Consider the following 23,815-nt stretch of genomic DNA (forward strand, 5'->3'; position numbering starts at 1 on the left):
TGGAAATAAGACAGACACAATGTTTACCATCAGAATGCATCCACTATTTTAATTAAGAGATAATGTCACTGGAATATAACTCTATTCCAAGATAAATCTCTTGTTGCTGGATACATGCCAAAAAGCCAAAGATATTTACTGAATATAAACACTGAGAAGCAAACATTTCCAAACTGGGAGACATTTATCCTTAGGATATCAGTCCACTTCAATTTTTCTGTTACAGCAGGTGCTCAGAAAATAGAATAGATCAGTGGACATGGATGCATCATAGTGATAGTTGTTTATCATGGACCAGACTGTCTGTTCCCATGGTAAAATCCACAGGATAAGAATTCCTCCATATTCTTTCATAGGAGAGGTGTGGAATTGCCCCTCCCCTCCCTAATAAAAGGTTTGACTCCAAACCTCATGGTCTGCAAAAGGGCAGGTCCATTTGCACAAGTTCTGGATCCCTTCAAGAATGATTCCACTATGTAGAAAGAGTCCACTGAAAAGGTGGTAGGACCTGGGTTGTTTTTATCTCAGCAGCAGAATTTCTGAGTTCCTGCTGTATGTCAAGTGATAGGCAATGTCTGTGCACTTCTGCCCCATCCCTGGTCCTCTTCCCTTCCACTCATTCCTCACACACAAAGATTACAATTCAGGATAGCACTTAAGTGTGTGCTTAACTTTAAACTTTTTTAACTTTGCGAGGACTTGAGGATGTGCTCAAGTGCTGCCCTGGATAGGGGATGCTTTCCTGAATTGGGGCCAAATCCCTGGAACCATGGAGGATCTTATGCAGGGATCTGGGTAGTAAGGACTGGTGTCACAAATGGACAACAGCTATCTCCATACATGGAACTAGGGGAAACAATCCCATACTAATATTGAGAAACTTCATTCTAACTTGTTTAAAGAACAAACAGATTTCAAGGCCAGAAGGGACCATTGTGATCATCTAATCTGACTGCCTGCATAACGCAGACCATAGAATTTTCCCAAAATAATTCCCAGATCAGATCTTTTAGAAAGACAGCCAATTTTGATTTTTTAAAATTGTCACTGATGGAGAATCTATTATGACCCTTGGTAAGTTGTTCCAATAGTTAATTATTCTCACTGTTAAAAATGTATACCTTATTTGCCATTTGAATTTGTCGAGCTTCAACTTCCAGCCATTAGATCATGATTCAGCTGCTAGACTGAAGAGTCCATTGTCAAATATTTGTTACCCATGTACATACTTATAGACTATAATCAAGTCACTCCTTAGCCTTCTCTTTGTTAAGGTAAATAGATTGAGCTCCACTCTATCACTATTAGGCATAGGTGTCAACTCTGTGGGTGCGCCGGGGCTGGAGCACCCACGGGGAAAAATTAGTGGGTACTCTGTACCCACCAGCAGCCAAGCTGGTGAATGGTGGAAACCAGAACTAGACACAGTATTCAGGCAGAAATCATACCAGTACCAAATACAGAGGTGAAACAACCTTTCTACTCCTACTAAATTTGTTAGTCTCTAAGGTGCCACAAGTCCTCCTTTTCTTTTTGTGAATACAGACTAACACAGCTGCTACTCTGACTCCTACTCTAGGCTCCCCTGTTTATGCATCCCAGGATCGCATTAGCTCTTTTGGCCACCACATCACAGTGGGAGCTGAAGTTCAATTGATTATCCACCACAACTCCCAAATCTTTTTCAGAGTACCAGTGGGATGGGAGGGTTGGCCGGGGAGTTAGTGTCAGGCTTGGGCCAAGGGGCCAGGACCTGATTACCAGGAATCAAGTCGGGCTGGAACACCAGGAGATCAGACTCAAGAGACAAATTGGAGGGCTGGGATCAAGATTTAAACTGACTCAGGCTTCTGGGAGATCAGGATCAAGTGACAGAACCAGATGGCAGTTACCAAGAGTCAGGCTGAGCTAGGATACCAAATGGTAAAGATCAGAAAGCAGGAACAGACATCAGACCAGCAGTTCATGGCAAGGTGAAGCCAAGTTATACAGATAACTTTTCTGTTTCCTCTTTGGCCCTAAATAGGTGCTAGGCTCCAATCTGGAGCCTTGGAGCTCTCCTAATCAGAGTATAGAGGCATGGCTTGTGTCCCAGTGGGGCTTCATGGACCCTGGTCCCAGCTGCTATCTGTGAGCTGCCAGGTGGGATGGCACCTAAGACTCCCAAAAATCTGGGTTTAAGGTCGATGGGGATTGACACAGAGTCACTGCTTCCCAGGATAGTCCTGCATCATGTAATTATGGCCTATATTCTTTGTTCCTAGACATATATGTTTACATCAGCCATATTAAAACACTTATTGTTTGCTTCACCCTGTTTTACCAGGTGATTCAGATCACTCTGTAAGTGATTCATCCTCTTTGCTATTTAGCCACCTGAAAACTTTATCAGTGATGATTTTTATGTTTTCTTCCAGGTCAGTTATAAAAATGTTAAATAACATAGGGCTAAGAACTGATCTCTGTGGGGCCCCTCTAGAAACACACCCTTTCAATTAGCTAACTTTTGCTCCATTTAATGTGTGCTGTCTTAATTTTATATCTTTTTAGATTTTTTTTAATCAAAATGGCATGCAGTACCAAGACAAATGCCTTACAGAAAGCTAAGTATATTACATCAACACTATTACCCTTATCTACAAAACTTGTAATCTCATAAAAAAATATCAAGTTAGTTTGACAAGATTTATTTTCAGTATACCCATTCTGATTGGCATTAATTACATTACTCTCCTTTTCTTCTTTATTCATTGAGTCACATATAATCCCGGGCAAGATAATGGAGTAGCTGTATGTCAGACTGGTGGTTTGATAATTACCCAGGTCATCCTATTTACCCTTTTTAAATATTGCACATTAGCTTTTTTCAAGTCTTCTGGAACTTCCCCGAGTGCACCAAGACTTGTTGAAAATCAACATTAATGATCCATTGAGCTCCTCAGCCAGCTCTTTTAACATTCTTGAATGCAAGTTATCCCAACTTGCTGATTTAAAAATGATTGACTTTAGTAGCTGCTATTTAATAACCTTCTGAGATACTAGTACAATGGAAAGAGTGTTATCATATGATATTACTGCATCATCTGTTTTTCCCAAATACACAACTGAAATAATTTATTGAACACTTCTGCCTATTCTGCATTATTACTGATAATTTTACAATTTCCATCTCGTAATGATTCAATATTATTGTTAGAATTCTTTTTTTCTTAATGTATTTAAACTCCTTCTTATTGCCCTTAAGTCTGCTGGCCATAGATTTCTTTGTGTCTCTTTGCTTCACTTATCAATTTTCTGTAATTCCTAACTTGTGATGTATATCCATTACTATCAACCTCCCCTTTTTTCCATTTTTATTATTGAAAGATTCTGGCTTTTTGGTCACAAAGAGACCCATATTATTATTAATTATTTGTATTATTGAGGCACCTAGGAACCCCAGTCATATATTAGGACTTCATTGTGTTAGATGCTATACAAACACAGAAATGCGGTCCCTACCCCCAAGGAGCTTACAGTCTAAGTAAAAGTGCACTCTGGGAAAAGCATACACTTATCACACTTTTTCTTAAATATACAAGTCAGCTGTTTTCCAAGGAGCTGTGCTCTTCTGTGTGGTTACACTTTTATCTGCAAATAAGCCTAAGTATACCAATTTCAATTGGTATAACGAAATTTGCCTGTTTTCATATTAAACTATGTAAAACCCCACCACAAAAGGGAACATTAGAGCAGGGGACACTGTCAAACATAAAGACAAAGTATTTGATTCTAGACACAATATTAAGGGCTGGAATTCTCGAAGAAGCCTAAGGTATTTAGGCACCCAATTGCCTTTGATAGAATATCAGAATAAAATAGCTATGGGAAATGCCCTTAGCCTTCTTTGAAAATCCTAACCAATGATATTTCATGTTTTCTTTAAATGTCAATGAAAACAGCTTTTTGTCTGGCTTTAAACATTCTTTTATCACTCTTGTAGCTCTAAAATTTCAAGATGATGGAAATGCTTGAGATGCAAGAATGTAAAACAGATTATAAACTTTAAGGAAGATTTAGGCTGACTAGTGGGAAAAATTTCCTGACAGTGAGATATACAAGGCTGTGGAATAATCTCCCAATGGAAGCACTGGAAGCTTCATTCCACTAGATATTTAAAATTAGACTGGAGAGTGCATTAGGAAATCTACAATTGTGGAACAATTTTGCTTTGGCAAGACCCCTTGGAACCTGATTCTGAAGTCAATGGAACTTTATCATTGGGTTCACTGGGTCATACTCTTGATGTCCTAATCTTTTCCATCTGTGATTAGATTTTACAACTACAGGGAAAATGACTAGCCCCTTTTAGCTGTATAAGCGAAATGTAATACAAAAAGCAAACATATAGCATTAATTAAGAGGTGAAAATAGATTTTTTTAAATGTTTTATTTTAATATGCTCACATGGTAATAACTAACGTAATTTTAAGAGACAATGTTTAATCTAGTCATGCATCTTGTACAGTGATTGCAAAAGAGACTCAGAAGTTGAAAAGAAAAAAAATAAAGAAGCTAATTAAAACATTCTTTTCTTCCTATATCCAATAACTGTCACTCCTCTGAAGGACATAAAGACTAATGGAAACACTGACTAGCCCTGAATCTTATTTACACTGTGGTCACTGTGCTGGCAGTGTAAAGCGGCCTTAAAATGTGGGTAAATTTTCAGGGTGGTGTAAAGGATTCTTACTATAAATGAGAATCAGACTCAGTGTTCAAAGAAAACAGAGAAAAATGAGCACTAGATAAAGAAAATGAAGTGAATTTTCCTGAAATAAATGCTAATGCTATAGAGAAGGGAAAGATCAAATGTGACACTGAGTCAATTGACAACGCACAGGAGGCCAACTCTGATCATGAGGCAGGTATCATTGTAACACTCTGATAAGTCTTAAAACTGACAAGCAGGCCCTAGACCCCTAGATCTACCAATTCTACAGCTACACTATTTTTGTTACATATATTTTACATACAAAAATTCTGACCCTCAGACTATTCAACTCAGCAAGACCCTCAGTCTAGTACCCTCAGACTATTCAACTCAGCAAAGTATTACATGCATTCATGACTGCACTGTTCAAAAAATGGAAACAAGACCAGACATTCTAACAGCAGGGAAATACATATTGAACCCAATATGACAATTTCCCCCCCCGCATGCAAAGTCAAAATACAAAACAAATATTATTAGTTTGCCTGAATGTCTTGACAAAAACGACAATTCAAGGTAATGGCGAATTTATTATGAATGTAGCTAAGATGTGCTACTAGAAAAATAATAACTGGTGAATGCTCAGGAACCAGAACACAGTAGAAACTGACACCATTTAAAGAATTTCCCAAGGAATATTACAGAAGCTGGCAGGCATACTAGTTCATTTGTTGCAAATAAATTGGCGTCTCACTTCTGAATTTGGACTATCCTTTTCACTTAAACGGATGTGTTTCAAATACTAGAAAAAATGGTATTAAATAGTAATTAAAAGTAAAATGTTCTCAATAATTGTGAATAAAGCTAGCTGCTAGATTTCAGTAATGCTGAGCTAAAACTATAATGTCAAGATTTATTAGGATGTATCTTTTTTTTTCTTTTGTAGCAGTAGACCAATATAATGCAAATATCTCCAAAGAGACTACGTTATTTTCACAGCCTTTGGACACAGACTTAAAAACCCCAACAACTAATTGATCTAAGCTTTGGAAAATCCTCAGTTTTACAAATAAGTGAATGTTAAAGCAGTATCATCAGTAGCCTTGATTTCTTCTTACTGCTCTAGCATGCATATGTTAATGACACATGGTTTGTGTATAATAAAACAGACAAGTTAGAAAAGTATATTTTAGAGGCGCTCCCTAACAATTCCAAAAGTAGAGCTACTGAATATTCAAAAGGCCAATTATCATTCCATATTCATCACATGACCTTAAGGCACCATCCGCTTACTAGAAGAAATCACAACGAGAGCTTTTCCTTCAGAGATATATGGTTGGTATTCTCATATAGGCAGCAGATTTTCTTATTAATTTAAATAATTTTACCTCCTCTTGGTGAAACTAAACTATCTGATAAAGCATAACTCACAATTTTGCCATCGGTAATATCATAGAATTATAGAATCTCAGGATTGGAATGGACCTCAGGAGGTCATTTAGTCCAACCCCCTGCTCAAAGCAGGACCTAATCCCCAACTAAATCATCCCTACCTGGGTTTTGTCACGCCTGACCTTGAAAACCTCTAAGGAAGGAGATTCCACCACCTCCCTAGGTTACCCATTCCAGTGCTTCACCACCCTCCTAGAGAAAAAGTTTTTCCTAACATCCCACCTAAACCTCCCCCACTGCAACTTGAGACCATTACTCTTTGTTCTGTCATCTGGACCACTGAGAACAGTCTAGATCCATCCTCTTTGGAACCCTCTTTCAGATAGTTGAAAGCAGCTATCAAATCCCTCCTCATTCTTCTCTTCTACAGACTAAACAATCCCAGTTCCCTCAGCCTCTTCTCATAAGTCATGTGTTCCAGCCCCCTAATCATTTTTGTTGCCCTACACTGGACTCTTTCCAATATTTCCACATCCTTTTGTAGTGTGGGGCCCAAAACTGGACACAGTACTCCAGATGAGGCCTCACCAATGTCGAATAGAGGGCAATGATCATGTCCCTCAATCTGCTGGCAATGCCCCTACTTATGCAGCCCAAAATGCCGTTAGCCTTCTTGGCAACAAGGGCACACTGTTGACTCGTATCCAGCTTCTCCTCCACTGTAACCCCCAAGTCCTTTTCTGCAGAACTGCTGCCTAGCCATTCAGTCCCTAGTCTGTAGCAGTGCATGGGATTCTTCCATCCTAAGTGCAGGACTCTGCACTTGTCCTCGTTGAACCTCATCAGATTTCTTTTGGCCCAATCCTCTAATTGGTCTAGGTCCCTCTGTACCCTATCCCTACCCTCCAGCATATCTACCACTCCTCCCAGTTTAGTGTCATCTGCAAATTTGATGAGGGTGCAATCCATGCCATCCTCCAGATCATTAATGAAGATATTGAACAAAACCGGCCCCAGGATCGACCCTTGGGGCACTCCACTTGATACCGATTGCCAACTAGACATGGAGCCATTGATCACTACCCATTGAGCCCGATGATCTAGCCAGCTTTCTATCTATCTTATTGTCCATTCATCCTGCCCATACTTTTTTAACTTGCTGGCAAGAATACTGTGGGAGACCATGTCAAAAACTTTGCTAAAGTCAAGGAATAACACATCCACTGCTTTTCCCTCATCCACAGAGCCAGTTATCTCATCATAGAAGGCAATTAGATAGTCAGGCATGAATTTCCCCTTGATGAATCCATGCTGACTGTTCCTGATCACTTTCCTCTCCTCTAAGTTCTTCAGAATTGATTCCTTGAGGACCTGCTCCATGATTTTTCTAGGGACTGAGGTGAGGCTGACTTGCCTGTAGTTCCCTGGATCCTCTTCCTTTCCTTTTTTAAAGATGAGCACTACATTAGCCTTTTTCCAGTCGTCCAGGACCTCCCCCGATCACCATGAGTTTTCAAAGATAATGACCAATAGCTCTGCAATCACATCCACCAACTTCTTTAGCACTCTCGGATGCAGCGAATCCAGCCCCATGGACTTGTGCTCATCCAGCTTTTCTAAATAGTCCCGAACCACTTCTTTTTCCACAGAGGCCTGGTCACCTCCTCCCCGTGCTGTGCTGCCCTGTGAAGTAGTCTGAGAGCTGACCTTGTTCATGAAGACAGGCAAAAAAAGCATTGAGTGCATTAGCTTTTTCCACATCCTCTGTCACTAGGTTGCCTCCCTCATTCAATAAGGGGCCCACACTTTCCTTGACTTTCTTCTTGTTGCTAACATACCTGAAGAAACCCTTCTTGTTACTCTTAACATCTCTTGCTAGCTGCAACTCCAAGTGTGATTTGGCCTTCCTGATTTCACTCCTGCATGCCTGAGCAATATTTGTATACTCTTCCCTGGTCATTTGTCCAATCTTCTACTTCTTGTAAGCTTCTTTTTTGTGTTTTAAGATCAGCAAGGATTTCACTGTTAAGCCAAGCTGATCACCTGCCATATTTACTATTCTTTCTACACATCGGGTTGGTTTGTTCCTGCAACCTCAATAAGGACTCTTTAAAATACAGCCAGCTCTCCTGGACTCCTTTTCCCCACATGTTATTCTCCCAGGGGATCCTGCCCATCAGTTCCCTGAGGGAGTCAGTCTGCTTTTCTGAAGTCCAGAGTCCGTATTCTGCTGCTTTCCTTTCTTCCTTGTGTCAGAATACTGAACTCGACCATCTCATGGTCGCTGCCTCCCAGGTTCCCGTCCACTTTTCCTTCCCCTACTAATTCTTCTTTGTTTGTGAGCAGCAGGTCAAGAAGAACACTGCCCCAGTTGGTTCCTCCAGCACTTGCACCAGGAAATTGTCCCCTACACTTTCCAAAAACTTCCTGGATTGTCTGTGCACTGCTGTATTGCTCTCCCAGAAGATATCAAGGTGATTGAAGTCTCCCATGAGAACCAGGGCCTGCGATCTAGTAACTTCTGTTAGTTGCCGGAAGAAAGCCTCGTCCACCTCATCCCCCTGGTCTGGTGGTCTATAGCAGACTCTCACCATGACATCACCCTCGATAGAATGAAGCCATTCATTCTATCAAGAATATGCTTTGGCAGTATGGCATTGGTAATTAATGTAGACAAATCAGAGCTTAAATGAAAGGCATGTTTTAGTGATATTAATCAGGTCATGCTCAAAAGAGTTCTTCCTCCTGTATATTTACCTGTAACAAGAGGTTAGAATTTAAGATTAGGGATCAGGCATGGAGAAAAGACCTCAGATGTGCAGTCAGGATTGTAAGTGTGCAGATGTTTTAAATGTGAATTTAGTGTTAATGAAAGGGGTCAGCCTACTTGACCTCAAGTGAGGAACTGGCCCAGTGAGTTCAGGAACTCATCATGCCCTTAGAGAAAATCAAACAAATCTATGGTCAGCTAAGTATACATGGCAAATTCTTTCCCATTTTCTTTCTTAACAAGTCAGACTGGCAGCTTTCCCTCAAGATGTTTTGGTTAGTTTTGTGTGATCTCTGGAAAGGAGATGCAGCACCCAAAGGGGTGTCCATCACAGAAACAGCAATGGCCTCACGCTCAAGGTAGAGGAAGGGCGATATGCTCTGCTGTCAACTAAATGCAACAACAAAAAAGTAGGAGTAGGGGTCAGGCCAAAGGAATAACAGAAGAGTGCCACTGGGGAACACCAGTCAGAGAACTTCAAAGGGAAAGGTGTGTAATTGACAGCCCTGACAAAAAAGAGCATTTCTTTAGTCACAAAACAGGTAGACAGTGGCAGTGCAAACTCCCCACACATTGTCCCATTAATCAGCTTTAGTGCTACTCCAAAGTCCATCGACGTCAATGGGAGGCTTTGGTTAGACTCCTGGAAAATGTGGAGAGGTTAGTTCCTCCTCCACAGTTTATTTAATCCTAAACCACAAGGCAGGCAATAAGAGTGTCATTAGAGTTAATTGTTCTGGTACTTTATAATATAGGCACCTGTCCACTAGCAACTGGCCTGTGATAATTCATTTCTCATACACCAAGACTATAGCTTTTGTATTCAACCCTTGACTGTGTGGTTTGTGAAGTAGCTATTCAACTCTCTGTAATTAACTTTAAAATAAACAAGGTACGGTATTGGTTCAGTCAACCCAAACATGGACATGTTCACTTACATGAATCTTATCAATGCATTTACATAAAGAGTACTCCTTTATCACACAGCACGTGTCCTGTAAACTTCACTGTGCTCACTGGTTACTGAACTGAAAATAAAAGAATAATCCACACGGCATACAAATATGAGAAGGTTATATTTCATTTTTACTTCATGTTGAGCAGTCTATAAATAAAGCCATTTATAAGACTTTGTTTTTTCTGTGCCATACTTTTCCTCTGAAGATTGTTAAAGAAGATTTAACATAATGAGTGACAGCATGCTCATTAAGTAATAGAAGGGTTTGGAAGATTTAAACCAAATAAGCAAAGTTTTCACATGTTTTTGTAGGAAATGTTGCAAAACAAATCCCCACAGGAACCCTAGATTCAGATGTTTTGTCTTTGTAGGCTTATTAATGAGTATGTGCAGTCGGTGCATGAATCATGCAGAGCTGCAGTAGATTCTTGTTTTCTTAAATACCTCCTTACAGTATGTGTCAATATGGCAAGGTTATAACTACTAGACACACAGAGAAAATGATACTGACAATGAGACATTAACATCTGAATTTCAGCAGTAATATTTGGTGCTCTAAATATTTAATAAACAGGGTGCTTTCTCAGTCTAAAATGAAATATTACTTTATTGCATTTTAACAATGTGTTCCATTATGTGAGGCTCAATTTGTGGAAGACTATTATTAAATTTACCATATTAAAATCATCAGAAATTGGGATTATGTTTAAATGTTTCCATTAGACATTAGAACATTAGAATAAACATTAGAATCAACCTTTGATTACCCAGGAAAGCCTCATTTTTATTGTTTCAAAATGTTATTTTCTACAGAAAACAGAAGTCTGGAGTTCTAAAAGGACTACATTTTATTCACTCGCATCATAAAAATCCATGCATCCGTGAATAAAAATCTTTTAAAAGTAAAATATGATTGAAATGTAGTTTTTAAAAGAGCCACATTTTCAACAGTAGTCCATATTAATTGTAACAAGCATACAGTATGAAAAATACTGGACACGCTAATAGAGGGACGGTTGATCTAAAGAGATTTTCAAAAGACAGCAGGACTGTGTAAAATGCATAATACGATCGTTGACAATCTCCCAGCATCGAGGCATGCTAAACAGTGGCTTTATTTCATAACATTCTTTTTTTGCAAATGTGTGAGGGGGAAAATTGAATTCGTGAATAAATGTACTCTATTTACAAATACTGAGAGAAAAAAATAGCCTTATTACACCCAATGGAACTACCTCCCCTCCCCCGGAACCTACATTTAATATCCCTTCTTAATCCTTTTTAGAATCATGAGAACCCCAAGGGATCTCAAACATGAAACATTAAAATGCCTAGGATTATTTTCTTTATATATTTTTATAAACCTCTCTTTCATAAAGAATAATTGGATAACTGGACATGTAAGATGTGGCTTGAATACGATATTGTTTTCACAAAAGGAAGATAATGCTGCAGAGGACCTAATAAATTTGAGGTTAAATGTAAACATTAACATTTCATTTGCTAAATTTAACATAGAGATTTTAAGGTACTTGGACTATAATCTACAAACACAAGAGTTCAAAGTATCAAATGACTGATATATGCCTCATTATTTTGAAGCTATCATTCCACAAGAAATCCAGGAAACAATTTCCTTACATACATTATTTATGAATTTCAAACTACCGCATCCTGCAAGTAAAACTAATAATTAGCCCAAAATAAATGTATTTAATGATATTTCAAAGGTAGCTATTTTATTTTATTTTTAACTGCATAGAAATCTGAAGCAAGTCAGACTTTTTAAAAAATGTTTCAAAATGCTATGACTTTAAATTAATTTATGGTGAACACAGTGAGTACCAGAGTCAGTTCTAGTTGCCATGACAACAGACACTGAAAATTTAAACATCCAGCGGCAGGCTGAATTCCTTGCAAAGACTGCTATTCCACATTAAAATTATATACTAGTGAAACATTAAACAGATCTACATGCAAACTGTTTTTTTAAATAGACAGCTTAATTACAGTTTATAAACAATAGTGTTCAGACACCATGTTTATTATTTCGTTTCTCTACAATTTAAATAGTGAACTGAAATCGGCTTAGTAAAAAGATCAAGAAGCTAATTACCAAAAGGTACTTGAAGGAAGAACAGATATTATTTTACATCATGCATTTACAAAGGTACAGTTAGACTGCCAGTCTATCGCTTCCGCTGAATAAGATAGTTACTGAACTAGGGTTAGATATTATTCACATAGAAAAAGGAAACCTAAAGTATATGTGTAGGCAGACTAAATGCACATTTCTAAGGTGCAGTGATTTCTGGAGCTGGATGATGAATAATGATTTCTCAGAAGGTTCTTTAACAAGCTATAAAATTACAGAAATTTACGAATGAGTGTGCTTTGCATCTACTCAGTACAATTTTGATGTAGTCAAGCCTCATCTATTTCCTCAGATACACACCTTTGTTTGTTCCCAGCCAGGAATACACAAATAATGTATATAAACCAAATGGAGAGGAAGTATTTTAATAGATACCAGCCAATTTTCCAATAAAAATGGGCAGTAGAGGTATCCATAAAACCTGGTCACTACCCACGTTTCATATTCTGGAAATAACTAACCCTTTGACTGCACATAGTCTTTTCAAGACAGTTTGGTTTACCTGGTTGTCCTTTAAAAGGATCACATCTGTGCACGCTACTCTCACAAAGCTCTATGTCTGTTTAGGTATAATACCCGCTCTGTAACAGCTGAACCCAAAGAGGATTTAATTAACCAGATTCATTTCCTGGTGTCTTCAGTGCATACATTAATTCTATGAAAATATTACCTTGATTTATGTGCCTGGTTTATCATTTTCTGTTTTAAAATTCCTGAGAGAACTCTTGTCAATATGTTGACACCTTCTGTAGCCCCTGGTGTCCCTCTGTTTGTAGGACTGGAACCATTTAGTATCTTTCCCTAACTTGGATATAAACCATCTCCCAGTTAAAATAATCAGAAATAAATAGTAAATGTAATAATACTTTACACTTATATTGTACCTTCCTTTCAAAGGTTTCCAAACTCTTAAAAGGAATTAATGAATTCACCTTCACAATACCCATGTGGGAGGCAGTACACATACAAATCCCTTGTGTATAAACTCATACAGTCTTTATTCATGCAAGAAACTTGGGCAGAAACTAGTAGCTACATGCCTGCACACAGTAGTAGAATAACAAACTCTAGATAGATGGTTTCCATCATCAGCACCCCACAATAAAAATTGTTTCAGTATCCCTGCCTGCATGGCCTGCTAATCTGAACTCTCACTTCCGCAAACACCCACAGTCCCTTAGTTCCTTCAAGAGCAATTGTTGTTACTATTTATTAATGTATGCAGAGATAGATTGTGGCTTCACTTATGTAGCAGTACAAAACAGTAATGGAGTATAGGCACTAATGTTAACCCAAAGTGTTCAAAAATCATGAGTTTGGCTTTCAAATCATGAGATTGAAAACAAACTGGGGTCCTTTTTATTTGTTGTTTAGGTATTGAGCCTTTAGGTCATTGGTGGGCAACCTGTAAGGGTAATTCACTGGCGAGCCACAAAACAGTTTGTTTACATTTGCATGGCTGCCCACAGCTCCTAGTGGCTGCAGTTCGTGGTTCCCTGGCGGGTCACAGGTTGCCCACCACTGTTTTAGGGTAAACACATATCAGGTTTTCCAGCTTTTCTCCACAACTCTGAGAGTTAGAAACTTACTATTTTTAAAAGTTGGAAGCTGAGATCCTCACATAATCACAGGATTCCAGGCACTGGGGCTTTGAGAAAAAACATCAGATATCACAAGACTCATGATAACATTGTGACAACATTGCATGAGCTTCTTTACTGTATTGAGCTGGTTATCTGGATTGGGTGCACTAGCATGGGGATGAGAGAAGCCTTCGCAGGGCTGCTGCATCCCCGTGCACCAATACAAGGCTCCACCACCTGTCCACAAACATATTGACTAGCTACACTGGTATACTGGGACAAGTATGCTACTCCAGCTATAGGCCGTCGGGAAGAGTTCATCCCCCAAAGAGCAGTGGGAAACTGGGAAGCAGATTGTGATTCTGAGTCACCATCTGGACTGCTCCTGGGGCAGTGCAACGACATGCTGAATCCTGTGCCTTTCATTAATCTCTCAATGAACATTCAGAACATGAGGATAGCAGTTTGTAAATACAATCATGTCTTAAATTTACAGATAAAGAAACAAGTGGGATTTTCAGAAGTGCCTGAGCAAGTTAGGAGCACAAATCCCATTGATCTACAAAATAACTCACTCTGCATTTTTTTAAATCCCACACACTGAATTTTATAGCTGAGGAAGTTCAGAATGGTTAATACTTAGATTGCAAGTTCCTCAAGTCAAGGGCCTTTCATTGTTAGATATTTGCACAGTTCTTAGCACAATGGGGAGCTGGCCCCTATGTGCTGCTACAATCCAAATAAATAATAATAAAATTCATAATAATAATGTCAACAGTTCATCCTTGGTTACACAGGACATAGGGAGAGCTGGGAACAGAACCCAGATGACCTGTGTCTCTATTCACTGTTTTAACCCAAAGTATACTTTGGCAAGAACCTTTCAAACAGTCGAGTACGCTCTGCTTGTAATAAGCTCTGGGGACACTCTGAAGATACAATCAACACATTAAGTTTTACATAGATACAACAAGCCTAGAAAGAGTTAGATACAAAGGATAAAACTCCACCAGAGCCTACCTCCTGCAATCACAAGAAATTGACAATGGGTGTCCTGCCAGCCTAATTGCACTGGAAGAGCCTTTCCTAATCAGTGCTGAAGTGGAAGGTACATTTCCCCACACACACCTCACCCCCAGACCCTGCCACTGTCTAAATCTAATGACTAGTTTGCCACATGGAAGCAATATCTCATTCTCCTTCTTTACCAAGCAATGAGTAGGTGGTCCAATGAATTTTAGATCCACATTTTAGAACACTTATGCTAAAATCCATCAGCATTTTCATTGACCACTCTATTGTGTTTAATTTTTTTTTTTTTAATGATCTGTGTCACTCAAGGTATTAGGAATATTTCTAGGTTTTGGTGTCATTAGCAATTTTTTCTATCTTCCAGGTGCAGGCCTTCTCTAGATCATTCATTAATAAACAAATTGGAGCTGTCAGCATTTCTATTGCAGAGTCACGTTTTCATAGACTGTATAGATCAGACTTAAAAATTAATTCAGTTTTTAACTTGTCAAACAAAGATTCAGTCTTCCAGTGCTTTTCAGTTGTCTTTAATTATATAAGTGCACAAAGCTATACAAATGTTTAAATAATTTTACAGCAACAGATCCTATTGGCATATTATGAGCCAACTCTCCTCCCTTCCGTAGCCAGCTCTCACATTCCTGTCTCTAAATAAAAACACATTTTAATAGGCCTATAAATAAACATGGGCTCCCATTCTCCACCTCCAGACTGTGAGCAAGCATGCCATTGGCTTGACAATCATTTATGACTTGAAAAATCTTGTGACAAAATTAGGTGGCACATAAAGAATAACAAGGATGATTTTTTAATTAAGACAACATGAAGAAAAGTGGATTCTGCAATGCAGTAATAAAACTTGTATCTCTGAAAACTAGGCTTTCATCAGCCACTCTTAGTATAACTTTTCAAAGCTGTTGTTCTTATAGGAACACTAAATCTACTAAATCCTCTCCTCCTTAAAAGCTTTGGGAGGTCAATGGGGCTTTCTAGCTAACATAATAGCCAAAACCTTGTGCTTCCTCCAGCTCCAAAAATTGAGTCTAATTCTTTAAGAATGTTACCCTCTGCCTTAAGGGACTCTTAATTCTTAAATATAGAACAGGGCCAAATTTATGAAGTTATATGAGTGATGAATTAGCCCAATATTGTGGAGTTGGGAAGGAGATTAATGTTGAGTATATTTTTTCTCCAGTTTCCTGGACTAATTCCAGATTTTCTTCTGAATAACAAAAGAATGCATCCATCAGATGGTTAAGAGAGGATGATGATTCATTCTAATTCAGAAATGAGCTTGTGCTAAAACAATGCAACAGTAATAGTGTTTTCTATATGCAGAGTTCTGGAGACATGTTACACAGAGATTATATACATACCATAAAGCCATATCATTCTGAATGGGCCTGCATCAAAGAACAAGTAATAATAGCAACAACTTGCATTGTACCTTTTCAAGTAAAGGAATCCAAAGTGTGTTACGCATGAATCACTAACTCATCACTGAAATGCAGTCATTTCAAGGGTGGAACACAGCAATCATTCTCCGCCAACTGTACTACACAACCATTGCATGTCAGTACCTCATAAAAAATAAATGTTCTTTTTGATGAAAGACATAATAGAAATATTAGGTGCTTACAGTGGAAATGGAGATAGTGTAAAATTGCTACTGATGCAAAAAAAAATGTCCTCTTGGTAATTATTTTTATTTTGAACAGGAATATATTGCAGCAGTGCTCTAAAATTACATAAAAATAAATTAAAATATTTCTCAAAATTAAATTACTTAGCAGTTTTTCTTGGAGAAATCTTCATATTTTCATCTGCCCAGGATATTACCCCTATTTTTTCCAATTGTTCTCTGTAGCCTAGTGCCATCTTGTGCACACTACAAATATCTAATATGAAGAACATGAAGGAGGCTAGAGAGAGGCCTTGAGACAGGAAGAATCCAGGAGTTCTGTGATTAAAACACGGAATATGGTTTCATCCATTGTGTTGCTGAATGATGTGATAGTTAAATAAAAGCACATCACTGAAACCTGAGACTGCTTGTGTCTTCAAAAATATTAAATATACAGTATTACACTTTGACTCCTAAGTCTCATATTGCAGTCACCATTCCTTTGGCAAAGAACAACTGGCACTCAGCTTCTTAATCATCCAGAAGGTTTGCAAATAACCAGACGCTCCCTCCCACCTACTTCCCCTGAGGCTGAGTGCATTGCATCTGGTGTACTTTCCAACCTCTGCTGCTGGCCACTTTTATAGTAGCACTTTGTTAAGAATAAGTAATGGAATAGAATATTGTCCTAGGAGAGTGCCAAAGTATTTATGGACAAGAGTTGCTGAGGTCAAGCCAAGATGCTTATCATCTAAGATGTGGAAAGGCTGATCCCGCTACAGTGTTCTATGGAATCCTTTGGGTCATTATGACGAAATATGCATTTCTTTATACTTGATGAGAATAATGTGTTTATATTTATTACGTGGGCAGTGTAGGACTTAATATTCATTTCCTTGCTCTTAAGTGTTTGGATTTTGTAAATGATGTAAAAGGTAAATACGTTGTTGGTATTTTGTAACATTAACTCATTTTTAAACACATCTTTTGGGGTTGGGATGTTCTAGAGTTATTTATTTACATATTTCCCTTTGTGTAGGTAAATGATGATAGTATTAAAATCTGAAATAAATGGGATGAATGGATCATTAGCTTGTTAAATTAGAGAAGTGAGTAGTGCTGACCAAATCCAATAATGGCTCCTGATGAGCTCTGCCTTGTTCAATATGCCTCTGACAATATATGTATAATCACTATGTGACCAACTTAGCCACACACATATGTCCAGCTCAGCAGATGGAAAAGCACTGCTAAAGTAAGCTAAAAATGTATCTATTAATGAGTCACACATACTGCAATGTTTTTCATCTGTGGATCTCAAAGCACTTCTCAAACACAAGTATCATTAACTCAGTTTCACAGCTGGTTTAACAAGTACAGATATCTGAAACAATTTTAAATGAGAGACATTGTGCCTTAGTGGATCAGGAATGAGCATATCAGATCAGGGTTCTGATTCTGCTTCTATCGCAAACTTCCTATATAACCTTTGGCAAGTCACTTAAATGCTGTTCCTCAGTTACGCAATTGTATTTGTACTGCAGGAGCACGTAAGGGCCCCAGATATTGAATAGGATCCCACCGTGCTAGGCTCTATACAAACACAGAACAAAAAGACAGTCCTTGCCCCCAAACCCTTACAAAATAATTTTGTTGATTTCTAAACTGCAATCAGATAATACAGGTAACTTGCTTCCACCGTACAAACACAGGGACTTGTTCAAAGTCCATTGAGGTCATGGAAGTTTCTCGTAGGAGTCTGAGCCAAAGGCTATTGAAATCACTGGAAAAACTCCCATTGACTTCATGGGTGTGTGTGGGTGTGTGTGTGTGTACACATTTGGTCAGAGCACATTACCTGCCATTGTCTGACTGCAATTAGAAACAAATAAAGATTCTCTTTTACTTAGATTGTAAAGGCTGCAGGGCAGGGATTGTATGTTTGTTCTGTGTTTTTTACTGTGACTAGCACAATGGGATCCTGATCCATGATTGGAGCCCTGTGATGGGGTACACAAACCCACACTATGCCTGAAGGGTTTAAAAGGCAAATCTGGACCCAGGTAGCCTCACGTTTCTGAGCATGCTGTGGTTGGGGAACAAGTTAACACACTCCAGAAGCTCAGGCAAAGGGTGGTGGACAGGCTGCAGGAGAGATGAGTCCTTTCTCTAGGAAGCCAGACAGAAGGTTAAGCCTGAGAGAGGACCATAGATTGGGTAAGGCCCCCAGCAGTGCCTTCTTCAAACACCACCCCTGACCCCATTGAGAATCAGTAGGTCCCATAGGGCTCTGCTCATCTGGATATTTTGGGAAGCTATTGACTGTTTGGACTATAGGGGCCATGCACGACTTTCCCCTCTGGTGTTATCTGGACCGGTGATCTGCTAGGTCACTCCAATCCTTGCCTCTGGGAGCCAGCCTTATCCTGTTCAGCTGTGAAAACCCCCACTCCTGAGCTGTTCACACACAGCCTCTGGCATGTAAGCTGCTTGGATTGTGCAACTGAATGACACTAACCAATACCTCCAGTCCCAGACACAACCCTAGGATCCTCCGTCTTGCAGTGTCCAGTTATACCCATTGGATGCTGCAAGCTTATATGAGTCATCAATTTAACAAAGAAATTGCTATGCACCAGGCTTGTTATCCCAAGGGAAATCTCTGACACGCTTCAAATCAAACACACTGCTTCAGGTAGAATAAACAGATTTATTACAAAGTTAGATTTTAAGTGATATTAAGTGACAGGCAAAAAGTCAGAGTGGTTACCAAAATAAAATAAAATAAAATAAAATATAAGCACACAGTCTAAACTCTCAACCCTATTAGACAGGGCAACATCTAGATTAAGCAGTTAAACAGATAGTGCAGCCCTTAATATACAGCCCTTAATATACAGGTTTGTTCCTTAAACCTGGGCCAATCTCCTCTGTTGCAGTCTTGTCTTCTTCTCAGGGTCTTAGGTGCTTGCAACGAAGGTGGGGGCAGGAGAAAGGCCCAGTATGTGCCCACTTTGTTTTATACCCTCAGTCCATGTGCTTGGGGAGCACAAGTCCAGGCATGTCTGGGGGGCATTGCTGAGTCTCTCCAAGCAAGGTTGAGCAATTCCCCTGGGGTGGCCTCATGCAGGTGAGTCATTGCACTGTAGCTCCCTTGCTGGACAATGGCTGTTGATGGGTTGTTTGACACCCCGCCCGGGTGTTGGTTACTTTCCTTGCTGTTGCCTCTGGGGTATTTAGTATCTGGCTGATTCCCCGACTTACAGCATGTTTTAATGACCACCATACAACACAATTCTCATAATTTCATATGCATTAATGATACACATATATGGATAGAAAAATGACTTTCAGCAGATCATAACTTTTCCCCTGGTACCTTACAAGACATGCTTTATATGTAAGATCATGATTATATGAAAATGAGGAATATGGGGGTAACAGTACACTCCCCAAGATATAGAATGTCACACCATGCCACAAACTGGAGGAGCACATAGCTAGACAGTGGCCTAGAGTGGCAGATTTAGGCTCTCTGCAGGGCCTTGGGCTGTGACTCCGTGGAAAGGTAATTGGTGAAACAACTAACTATTGTGAATATTAGAGAGACAAGGGGGGTGAGACAATATCTTGCACTGGAGCAACTTCGAACTTACTGTGAATATGTTGATAGTAAATAAGGGAGAGAGAAACTAACTAAACTAACTATTGTGGGTATGTTATAGTAAAGAAGTCAGGAAACACCTTGAACTGATAGATATGCCTTACACAATCTGCAAAAGTGATTGGTGGGTACACAAAACAAAGCAATTGGTCTTTACATACAAGAAGTGTGGCTGTTAGTAGCTAGGTATGTAAACTGTGTGGTGTGTGACATGAACTAGAATTGTGGTATCACCCTGTACTCAGCCCCCTGCAACTGGGCCTGTCCAGCATGGGCAAAAAGCTGTTACGTGCCTAAGAAAGTATCCTGAGTGACTTACTGGAATCACATGGAGTTTTTTGGATCCCAGAGAACTGGATGAAGCGTTCTTCCGTAACTGGATGACGTGTTCTGGATAAACCAAGGGGAAAGGTCTCAGAGGAAATCCCAATAGCTCCCTTAAGGGCAAAGGCCCAGATGCAGCTAGAGGTCAAAACACTCCTGGCCTAACCTCTATAGTGCCTCCCCACTGGAGACAAAGGGCTGGAAGTCAGGTGTGCTAACTACTAAGCCACGCAGTCGTCCGAGCCCCCAGAGCAGCACTACTGTAACTCAAGCCGCTAACCTGAGTTACTGTGCCTTTACTGCTAGTATGGTCAGTCATGCTACAACTTAAGTCCATAGCAAAAGTCTCTCTTTGATATTAGTTGAGGCATTATCAGGACCGTAGTTCTTGTTGAATTACCAAACTATCCACACACAAAAAATATGAATAATGTTGCCTAAAAACATCTATTTTCTTCAACTATAGATGGTGTGTGTTCCTGAAGATTTAACTACATGGAAAGCTTAAAGGGGTAGTAAAAAGCAGGTTAACTAGGGTAGAGAGACAATGAAATGTTAGACAAAGGTAATTTTCAAATCAGGTTAAATGACCTGTGATTTAAAAACATGTTGATAAGTTTTCTTCAACTGTTGCAGGTCCATTCACCTTTCCTTTCAGTCAGTCTGGCAATTTTCAAAACAAATCTGTTTTTCAAGCCAAAGATATAAGGAAGACAAAACCTCTAAAATATTAAATCCTTTATTGAGATTATAAGGATGGCCATTTGAACACCTTTATTGCTGTTTAGTAGTTGATGTCATATTAAGATGATATTAGTAAAGTGATGCCAGACTAAATTGATGATTGTAAAAAACTTGTGCTTTTGGGAATGCAAATTTTAAATTAAAGCTGTAGAGAATCAATGGGCCACATATATAGGAATCAGTCAAGCCTCACACATACACTGTGAGGAATAGAACTTAACACCTAGCACTAAAACATAATAAAATATAGGAAACACATTTGTGTAAACCTGCACCTAATTTCTCCACCAGCAAAATATTGGGAGTTCAGAGATGTTCAGTTACACAGTTTCTCAATAAATCCATAAGGAATCATGCCTCTGACAAGAGATTTCAGAGTGGGAAATCTCACATGCTTCAGAGACACCATGAAGTATAGGCACAAAAATCTGGGAAGTCTGCCATTGTATACAACAGTAAAAAAGCCTGCCTGTTCCTCATCTTAAAAGATTTGACAGAAGTACTATAAGCAAGTTTTGAGTGCATAGCATTGCACTTGTGAAGGACACAGGTGCCTTACTTGCTGCTCTACAAGAAAAGGTCAGAGCAGAAGGTCAACTCATTTTGACTGTGTTTTATCGTTTGGTCTTGTTTATTTTACCTCTCAGAATAAAAGACTCAGCCACCTGCAGTAATCCTCAGCATATCCACAGAAATGGGAAGGCAGGTATTTAAAGCCATCCCCATTTTAGAGGCTCAGAAGAAGAATAAAGAATGAAGCAAAGAGATATGGTGTGGCTAGCAGTCAGATTCACCATTTTATTTATTCTCCTTCTGCAGAAAGGGAAGAAGCAGTGAAGGCAGTTGCAGCTCTCATCACTGAGAAAAATAAAACAAGGTTTACATGAGGCAAAGGGTTGAGGTGAAGTAGCCTGAAGAAAAACTGCAAACACTATTCCTGTCCCTAGCAAAAGTCACTTGTGTTACAATAGTCTGAATACATCTGAGGGAATTTCAGACTTACTATGACATTAGAGTTAGAAATTAATCAGTAAAACTAGCCCATTTGTCATGTATTTCACATTTATGATGCTGAGTCTTTAAGGTCAGCAGTGCAAATTTTTTTAAAGGAATTTAGTGCTGGGAAGATGCAATCATGATAGCCCTGGAGACAGATTCTCTGTTTTTCCACAACACAGTATCCCAAAATGTATCTCAATCCTGTCCTGGATGAACTACCTCTATGGGTTACAGAATAATTCAGTCTCTATATTTTATTATCCAAGATGAGGCAGTGATATGTGCAGATACAGATCTGGATCAGGTTTAAGATGAGGCTTAGTGTTTGGGCTTGAGACTAGATCAGGAATATGGTTAGATGCATAGGCACATAAATCTGGGGAGCTGTTGTCACAAGATTTCAGCTAAAAATAACAGCCTGTGGAATGGTGGAAGTCTCACAAGTTCAGTCAAAAATGAGTGCTGCATAAGGAGTGTATTCCCATCAAACAACAAAGAGGTTTAAGTTTGCTCAGAACTTTGGCCCTGCATCAGCAAAGTATTTAAACAAATGTTTAAGTATAATGTGACGGGTTGGATCCCCCATCCCCGTCCAGCATGCCACTTGATGTGCTGAGGTCCCACTCAGCCATCTGGACCTGCCAGCCTGGGTTTCCCTTGCACTGTGTTGCTGTGCCAGGCTCTCAAGACCCTTTCCAGCACACACCCAGGCAAGACGACACCCAGCTGCAGACATAGACTTCAGTCGGATCTGTGTGAGAGGATTCAGCCAGCACTCACATGCCTACCCACTGTGGAGAGGTAAATCCCAGATAATATTGTCTTGCGCTATATAAAAAGATCTAAACAGCGCAAACTCATAAAAATTTGCCCTCTCCCTCAATGGGAAGAGAGATATGCACAGCTCCTTGCCTCCCCCGCCCTCCACCCCAGATATGAATTGCACAAACTGGGTTATGTTATAAACAAGAAATAAGTTTATTAACTACAGAAGACAGATTTTAAATGATTATAAGGGATAGCAAACAGAACAAACCAGATTACTAAGCAAATAAAACAAAACCCTCATATAAACTTAAGATCTTAAAGAGACTGGTTTCAGGAAGTAATTTCTCACCTAAATGTTATTTTAGGCAAGTTGCAGAGTTTCTGTAGCTTACAGTTTCAGTTATCTTTTCTTACAGACTGGACCCCTATCTCAGTCTGGACTCACCCCTGCCTTTCCTTCAGGTTAGTTCCTTTGTCTCTTCAGGTACTTTCTTCTTAGGTAAACAATGGAGGAGAGTCCTAAAAGCTTTCCTTCCCAGCCTTAAATAGCATTTACATAAGGCAGGAAGCCTTTGTTTCCAGTGAAAAAGTACCTGCAGTGACTAAGGTGGGACTCCATACCATGTGACATCATCAGATGAGCCTGGGAGTGTTAAAGCAACATCCCAGGAAACTTCTCAGGGTGGTGGGAGATTAGTATCTCAAAAGTTCCATTGTCCTTTAAATGGCTCATTCAGGATGTTTGCTTACTGTCTGGTGGGCATTTCCCCAAGTACACACACAGTTGTAAATACAGGTTTCAGAGTAGCAGCCATGTTAGTCTGTATTTGCAAAAAGAAAAGGAGTACATAGTCAATATTCCTAACTTCAGATACAGAAATCATACATGCATGCAAGTTGGATAATTACATTCAGTAAATTATAACCTTTCCAATGATATCTTACATGAGCCATCTTGCATGAAGTATATCTTAGTTATGCCATATTCATATTTTAAGCATATTTCTATGAAGAATATGGAGTGTCACGCCACAATAAGCATGTGTATAAGTTTGTACTTTTCTGATTGGAGATGGACTTAAGCATGTGCTTAAGTGCTTTCCTGAATC

This window comes from Dermochelys coriacea, chromosome 5, assembly GCF_009764565.3.
Source record: "Dermochelys coriacea isolate rDerCor1 chromosome 5, rDerCor1.pri.v4, whole genome shotgun sequence".
NCBI classification, from domain to species: Eukaryota; Metazoa; Chordata; order Testudines; family Dermochelyidae; genus Dermochelys; species Dermochelys coriacea.